This window comes from Microtus ochrogaster, unplaced genomic scaffold, assembly GCF_000317375.1.
Source record: "Microtus ochrogaster isolate Prairie Vole_2 unplaced genomic scaffold, MicOch1.0 UNK23, whole genome shotgun sequence".
NCBI lineage: Eukaryota > Metazoa > Chordata > Mammalia > Rodentia > Cricetidae > Microtus > Microtus ochrogaster.
In genome coordinates, this window is record NW_004949121.1 from 3,332,446 (window position 1) to 3,341,807 (window position 9,362).

Sequence of the window (9,362 nt, forward strand, 5' to 3'; positions counted from 1 at the left end):
CCAATGATAGCCTTTGCTGGAGAGGCTGTGGAGGAAGGGGAACCCTCCTCCATTGCTGGTGGGATTGCAATCTTGTGCAACCACTTTGGAAATCAGTGTTTCGGTCTCATTAAATTTGGGATCAACCTACCCCTAGACCCAGCAATATCACTCTTGGAAATGTACCCAAGAGATACCCTATCATAGAAAGTTAATTTTTAACCATGAACTTTTTTTTCTAATTTAAATGTTAGCTATGTTAGTTTTATTCTGGTGTGTATTTCCAGAGTCTGCTAGCAATTCATTTTCCTTAGAAGAAAAATAAAACAAAATAATGCATTAAAATCTGAGTCCACATTTTTTTTTAGTGAAATTGTAGCGTGTTTTTGTAGGAATGAAATCACTTGAAGGGCAACAGTGAATGAACAAATAAATGTGACTTTAATTTAAAAAGTATATAGTCATCCAAGTCAAGTAAAGAGCAACAGAAAACATGACTTTCGTGCACGCATGTGTGTGAGAGAGAGATAGTGTGCAATATTGTATACATAAGTCTGTATATATTAAAAAACAATTCTTATTAAAATGACTATATTTGACTAAGTAATAAGGGAAAGAAAAATCCAGATTCAAAGGCAGATTTTCAGTTCATGATTTCCATACACGCATTTGAACTTGGCTATTAATTGAAGAGGAAAACAATGTAACTTCAATGAAAGACAACATTAGGAGTATTTTAAAGCAATTGCAGTAAATAATTTATTTCTGTTCTCAATAAGAGCTCTTTGAGAAGCCTGCCTCTGCCACCTCTGTCTTCACAAACAGACTGGCTGTGGTGCTCGGATAACACAGTGCTGGCCTTGCCCCGCTAGACGGTCACCACCCCTGTCAGTCAGCTCAAGGGCTCTGGCCTGTCCTTCTCAGTCCTGAGCTGGTCACTGCACCATGCAATTACAAACAAGAACTGGACCTCCTGAAGGACAGCTGGTGACTGTTTTGTACTGTGAGACGTGAGAAGTGGGCTTGAGGTAAAGCCAGATGGAATGCTGTGTTGGGACAAAATCATTTTCAGACCCAGGATCCAAATACCTAAAAGAAGAGACAGAAAAGAAAGGGTCTATCCTGATGAGATCATTGTGGAATATTATCAAGACAGACAGTTAGATAAGTGGACACCAAAGAAGTCAGAGAGGGTGTTTCTTAGTGACACATTACCAACAAGAGTGCTCCTTTTCTTGCCCTTTCTTGTCTTTTCCAGTACTTGGGACTGAATCCAGGTCCGGAGAAAGTTTGACAAGCCCTCTACCCTTGAGTTCCATCACCAGCCCAACCATTTCTCTACAAATTAACAGTTATGGACAAACCTAGAAATTATTTTATCTAAATGGATTTTAAGTTAGGCATGAGTTGGGAATCAGTATGACTCAGGCTTATAGAGAGTGGTATTTACAGAGGCATAGTCAAGAAAGCCAGTGATGCTTAGAAAAACTTGACATTTGTGTGAGGTCTTTAAGGGACTTTAACAGTTTGACCATTTGACTCATAATGGCTGAGGATTTGACTTGGGGGACGGATACAAACTTGAACAACCATGAATCCCAAATATTCCACTCTCAAACAAACAAACCAATTCAAAACAAGAATACTTTTCAAAACTCATTTTTATCTTTACTCTGAGATCATACAAATATTATCACACACACACAGGATGTTACATGGATGTTGTAGGAGACCTTAAAGATAGTAAAAATTGATAGATGCTCAAGTGCCCATATAAAATGCCATAGTTTTGCATATAAAATGCATAAAAATATTCTTCTGTTGAGCTATATCCCCAATTCATAATTATACTTTTAATCACATTATTGATTAAATTAAATTTCATAGACTTCTCAACATACTACTATGACATTTATCTTATATAAGCTATATAAAATAGCATATCCCCATAAAGAATCCAACACTACAGAAATGCAAAATAATAATGTTTAGAATCCCCGCAAGACTTTCATTTTCGAATCTTTTTCTACTATTTATTTATTTGTTTGTTTGTTTGTTTGTTTATTTATTTATTTATTTATTATGTATACAGTGTTCTGCCTGTATGTTGTCTATATGCCAGAAGAGGGCACCATATCTCATTATAGATGGTTGTGAGTCACTGTGTGGTTGCTGGGAATTAAACTCAGGATGTCAGGAAGAGCAGTCAGTGCTCTTAACCTCTGTACCACCTCTCCAGCCCTGAGAATCCCCACAAATCATTCCCCAAAAAACACTATATACCTAGGCACCGTTTCATATAAGCACAGTAGTTGAATGCTACTTTCTCTATGTAGCACTCAGAACCATATTTCACTAGTAATGAAAAGATATTTTATTGTTTTCATTGAACTATATATTTTTTCTACTCCCCATTCTTCCTTCTCCCCTTTCACCCTCTCCCCTGACCCTCACACTCCCAATTCCCTGGAGTTGTGGATTGCATTCTGGTTATTCTTTGCTTTGCTTTATATCTTCTATTCACTTATGAGTAAGTACATACTGTGTTTGTCTTTCTGACTCTGGGTTACCTCACTCAGGATTGGGTTTTTTCTAGGTCCATCCATTTGCTTGCGAATTTCATGATGTCTTTGTCGTTTACAGCTGAGTTAAACTATATTGTTTAAATATACTACATTTTTTATCCATTGTTTAGTTGAGGGGCATCTAGATTATTTTCATGTTCTGGCTGTTATGAATAATGCTGCTATGATATTGTTGAGCAAGTGTCCTTGTGGTATGATTGAGAATCCTTTGGGTATATGCCCAAACATAATATCACTGGGTCTTGAGGTAGATTGATTCCCAATTTTCTGAGAAACTTCCATACTAATTTCCAGAATGGCTGTATGAGATTGACAAAGAAGTCAAAAAGGTACAGTAGAAAAGGGAAAATATCTTTAACAAATGGTGCTGACATAACTGGATGTCAACATGTAGAAGATGGCAAATAGATCCATCTCTATTGCTTTGCATGAACTCAAGTCCAAGTGCATCAAGGACTTCAATATAAAACCACTTACAATGATCCTCATAGAAGAGAAAGTGAAAAGGGTTCTCTTTGTTGTCTAGGTTCTCTGAGATTGTGAATTGTAGGCTGGTTTTTCTTTCCTTTATGCCTAAAAGTCTCTTATGATTGAGTATATATTATATTCTTATAGGCTAACTTTTACATCTTAATTTAACCCATTTCTATGTATTACCATGAGGTCAGGGCCTACCAGCAATGTTCCAACATGTCTATCTCTGGTGGCAGATCCATGACATCTCCCTCTCCACCTTCCTTCTCCCAGCATTCAGTTCCATCTTCCCCACCTACCTAAGTTTTGCCCTATCAATAGGCCAAAGCACTTTCTTTATTCATTAACCAAGAAAAGCAACACACAGACAGAAGGACCTCCCACACCATTTCCCCTTTTCTGTTTAAACAAAAAGAAATAGTAAAATTCTAGCAAGAATTATAGTTACAATATTTATATCTATTTTATCTTTTATCACAACTAAGAAAAACTATAACTATAAATTCTTCAACTCCATCAAAGACCTCAGAAGGACATAATATTAGCTAAGTAAACAGGAAGTGCGTTGTAAGCAAAACTCTAGAAATGACAGAGACATCTCGCTGCCTGCACCGTTACCCAAAGTTCTTCTGTACTGTTGGGACAACCATCTTCAGCCTACAGGCCCATTGTATCATGCAGACATTTTTATGAAGTTCAGTCACTTTCTTTTATATCCTGCAAAATGTCTCACAGACTCTTTCATGAAGCAAGAACCCCAAAGGATCATCTCACCTTTAGGCAAGTTCAGCAGTCATTTCAATGCAGGTTCTGCATAACCAGTTAAGCAGTCTAGGCAAGGGCAGTTTCTTGCCCAAATGGCTAAACAACTCCATGAGGAGCCTCTTCAATGCCCATCTTCCTCTTGAAGTAACTTGATGCTGCCAGTAGCAGATGTGTCTCACTGCCATGAAAAGTCTTAAGTTTTTAAACATTTTAATGCCATACTCTGAAGGTCTTTGAAAGATTTGAAGAATACCTATCTAACTGAAATATATCTCAATATATCCAGAAAAATCCAACTAACATCACTACAAACTTGAACATAATAGAGGATTATCCATTAACCTATATTTCTTAATTATACATTACATTTTTAAATTAGCTACACAAACACGATACCATAATCAAGATTAGAAATACATATACATATAACAAAATTGACCTTAAATTTGTATCAAGAAACCAAAAGTATCCATCTCTATGGCATATCCCCCTTGGTAAAGAAGCATTTACAAACAATATTTGGGAATATGGGCATAGTTTTGTCCAAACTCTTTTTGCTGTTTATTGGGTGAAGTATTTTTTTTGGTGGGGGTGTTTACAGCAACCTTTCAGGAGTTCTTGTTCTATGAAACCACATTGGTCTGGAAGCAATCCACAGGTTCTCATCTTCTGTGAAAACAAAAGGAGAATCTCAGGTAGTTAATTATCTTTGTCATATATTGTTCACTTTGGAAGTGATTGTACTTCCTGCCTGCTTAAGTAATATCTTGCTTCTCAAGCCTTCGATAGGGTTGAAGATTAGGTAGTTGCAGTTACTGTTCTCTTATGATCTAGCCAAGCCATTTCCTATACAAGACTTAGACTCCATAGGGTAGAATGTTTATTAAAACATTTACCATATGTTCCTTCCTTAATATTGCTTATGTTGGTTATAATTCTAATTATATACTTGATATCTGTTCCTAGTGCATATAATTTTGTATTGAATTTGGAACTCTCTTATTTAAACAAAAGGGGGAGGTGCTGTGGGAGCACATTCTGCTCCTTCAGCCAATAGCCTTGGAGTGGCCTCATATACTGTAAAAGCAGCGGCAAATGTGTGCCCACTCTCTTGCTTCCAGCCCCTGCATCTGGCTACAAGACTCTCTTCCTGTTCGTGCAGAGGACTGTTATCTATGACAGTAATCTGTAATTTTCCCCTTCAATAAATAACCCTTTTATTATTCATAATTCTGAACTGATGTGGGGTTGTTTTGTGACTTACATCATCACATGTCCTTGTGGTGCAATTGAGCATCCTTTGGGTATATACCCAAAAGTGGTGTTGCTGGCTCTTGAAGTAGGTTGTTTCCTAATTTTCTGAGAAAACATTATGCTGATATCCAAAGTAGCTATACCAGTTTGCACTCCCACCAGCAATGGAGGAGAGTTCCCTTTACCCCACATCCTCTCCAGCATAAGTTGTCATCAGTGTTTTTGATGTTTGCCATTCTTGCAGATGTAAAATGGAATCTCAGAGTTATTATAGTTTGCATTTTTCTGATGGCTAAGGATGCTGAGTATTTTCTTAAGTGTCTTTCAGCCATTTTAGATTCCTTTGCTGAAAGAGCACCTTCTTATATAAGAAATGGCGCATGAGTGGTGATCCCTTTGATCTGGAGTGTTTCAAGTTGTTCTTCTCAAAGAAGTATGGCCTGGGCATTAGGGTTGCAGTTGAGTTAAGTGAGGTGGTTTTATAGTGTTTGCTAAGTGCCTGGCGTCCTTAGAGAATTTTGTTAAATCTGAGTTAGAGGCAGGGGCATATTAAAGTCACATATTCTATTTAGAATAAAGAGATAATAGGTTTTTTAAAAGGATGAAGCAAAATTTAAAATACATATAGTGGAACTAAGACAGCTGTGACTTTGAAATTTCATATTGACTCACGAATGCTAACTCTGCCATTATCCAGATGTTACCTCTATAAATAATTTAGTCTTATTAGCCTTAGCTTCCCCACCTCTGAACTCAAAACAAGACTCCATTATATTGTTGCAACAATTAACTGCGGCGGCCAGTTACAATACCTCTTTTATTTTAGTCTTTATCCGATTCTTCTGTTCTTCGTATTTCTGATTGCTCTTGCCCACTAGTAACAAAATGTCACGATTTGTCACTATGTGGCAGGTTTAAATCAGGCTATTTGGATGGTTAGGTAATTCCAGAAAAACAAGCTACATCTTCTACTTTCCAGTTCGTATCTGTGTTCTTTAGGACGTGTTATTTCTCCGAAGGGCCAGCTCACATTTAGTCATTGTTAAGGATAAGTCCTTTTCTAACTTCCTGGTAATGAGGACTACATTTAGCTTCACAGCGTGAAAGAAGAGGAAGTCTTTGTGCTTCACGCAGATACTGAAGTTAGCCATTTCTAAGGAGAATAACTCATGGATCCTAGTGGGTAAAAGTCATTGATGTGTGTACTTCTGCTCAGGAAACAGAGGTCTCACACCAGGGAAAGGAGAGGCAGAGAGGCTGGCTAGACTCATGATGATACGGTCACCAGCAGGTTGAAGATGCTGAAGAGAAACAAGTGTGGGAACTAGCATGACTGAATGACAATATTCCACATTGTTGGGTTCAAGGATATCTCCTAGCCTGGTTCTAGCAGGGTGTGTGTGTGTGTGTGTGTGTGTGTGTGTGTGTGTGTGTTTGTTTGTTGTTTTGTTTGTTTGTTTTAAGAAAAGCCAAAACACTATTGTCTTTAGATAGCAAACACAAGCTCTATATGTCTGAACTTTAAAGCAGAAAATTGAGACATTATCAGTGGTGAGTGAGCCCGATGAGTGTACACACTGAAAATTTTCAAGATTTTTTTTTTTTTTTTTTTTGTAGAACACGTCCCCACTGTCTCAGTTATCATCTGTCCAATTCTGATTTTGGAAAGTTTGGAGCCACTGAGTTGGCCTCTAGGAGGGATTATGGTGATGACTGGCGTGTGATTGTAGGGCCCTGGTCTGCTTTTATTCCTGGGGTGCATTCGCGGGGACAGTTTATGGTCAGCTAACTAAGCTTCCTGTGTGTTTCTGTGCTCTCCCTGCCCCACCTAGTGATTAGCTGCAGGGCATTGTCTCCATTGTTAATATGGTAATTTCCCACCTGCCTGGGGGGAGATCCTTGTGCAGCAGTTAGGTAGATAAGGACTCCCCCAATTCTGAATAAACTGGCATTCGGCTGATCTTCTTTCAGATGACCCTGGTTTCCTTGTGTGTTCTTTCAATCTCCAGGCTCTTGCCCGACTGGCATACGGTACAGTTGCGCGCGAACTGTACTGAGGGTGTAACACAAAATCGGGTGTTACATGTGATGACAGGAATAACTCTGTATTACTTCCTAGGTATCTGTCCTAAGGAGATCTTATGCCTGTGCTCTTGATTAATCCCCACAGTGCTCAACAGCAGTGATAATCCAGTAGTTACCACCATAGGCTGCCATCTTCTCCTGCAAGAACTGTAAAAGTTCTTATATACACAGTACCTCTTAGTTTTAATTTTAACTTTATAAGGTTGGTATGATTTCTTTTTTGACTTTAGGAAACTAAGGACTTCTTTTCTTGAGTTTTAAATGAGTTGCTGGTAGGGATGGATGTATCCTGTATAGGGACATACTTTCCAACTGGTACAGCTAAGATTTAAATGCACATCTATGTGACTATTCAGCCTGAGCCAGTTTCAATCAGTACTTTATACTGTATTTGTTCTAATTTGTTTTCTTATGCTCTGATGAACACCGTGATGAAAGTAATTTGGGTAAAAAAAACAGTTTATTTTGCTTTACAGGTTCTAGCCTATCTTGAAGGCATTTCAGGCAGAAATTTAAGGCAGGAACTTAAAACAAAACCAATGGAAGAATGCTGTTTATGGGCTTTCTCAGTCTCATATTCAACTATCTTTCTTGCATAGCTCAGGCCCTGCCTAGGGACATTGCCAGATGCAGAGGCCTGAACTCTCCTAATTAGCAACCAAGAAAAGGGCCTGCAGATGTTCCCACAAGTCAATCTGATGGATGCAATTCTTCAACTTCAGACTTATACTCTGTTTTTGACAAGATGGCCAAGACAATTCAATGAGAAAATCACAATCTTCTTAACAAATATTCCTGAAACAACTGAATATCCACACATAAAAAAAAAAAAAAAGATTTTGGATTTCTGCCATGCCCAAGAGACAGTGCCAAGTTGGAGAAACTGAACTTCATCAAAATGACAAACTGCTGTGCTTTGAAGATCAGAACAAGAAAGAAATGACAGCCTACAGTATGAGAGAACATTCCTCCACTCTCTCTGTCTCTTTCTCCCTTTCCCTCTCTTTGTATGTTTGTCTGTCTCTTTCCCTCTCCTCTCTATTTTCTCTGTCTCTCTTTCTTTTTTCTATGTGTCTCTTGCTCTCTATTTCTCTGCCTATTGCACTGTTTCTCTCTCTATCTTTTTCTCTTTCTGTGTGTGTCTTTCTCCTCTCTATTTTTTCAGTTTCTCTCTCCTCTGTTTCTCTCTGTCTCTAGTTCTCTGTATGTCTCTCTGTGTGTCTCTTGCTATCTTTTTACCTCTGTTTTACCTTTTTAACTTTCTTCGTGTGTGTCTGTCTCTTTCTCTCTCCTCTCTATTTTTTCTGGTTTCTCTCTTCTGTCTATTTCTCTGTCTGATGTTGGATGTCCTTCTGTATGTGTGTTGCTTTTATTAGTTGATAAATAAAGCTGTTTTGGCCAATGGCTTAGCAGAGCAAAACCAGGCAAAACCAAGTAGGAAATTCAAACAGAAATTCAGAGAGAGAGTAGGCAGAGTCAGAGAGATTCCATGTAGCTGCTGAAGGAGAAAGACGCCAATCAGAACATTACCTAGTAAGCCACAGGCTTGTGGAGATTAAGAGAAACGGATTAATTTAAGATGTAAGAGCTAGCTAGAAATATGCCTGAGTTATTGACCAAGCAGTGCAGTAATTAATATAGTTTCTGTGTGATTATTCAGGTCTGAGCAGCCGGGAAATGAACGAGCAGCCTCCACTTACATCCGTCTCTCTCTATGTGTGTGTATGTATCTCTCTGTCTCTCTCGCTGTGTCTCTTGCTCTCTTTCTCTCTGTCTTTTCTTTCTCTTGTGTGTGTGCTGTATACACTTCCTTGTATATATGTTTATGAAGTTCAGAGATTGTCCTTTATCTCTCATCTTGTTTTGTGTTTACTTCTTTAATAGTCATATATACATATGTATACATATACATAATGTGTTCTAGTTCCTCTATCTTCATTTATATCCCTCTTGCCTTCTCTTATTTCCTGTCTATTCCTTTTGTGCAGTACAATTCCAGTTATCTCTCCCGCGAAAATTCTCTGTCACTTTCACGACTTTTGATTTTGTAGTGACTGGGACTAGAGAGTTGGGGCTGAGGTGGTATTAGTGGTCCAACACTGAAGACAGAAACTCCCTCTCTTCTAGAATCTATCAGTTTATCAGGGAAGGAATGGAGTTCCCTGAGCTCCTCCTCTAGCCCTGACTGCTGTTAATGGGCCTGTTCTCATGCAGATGCAT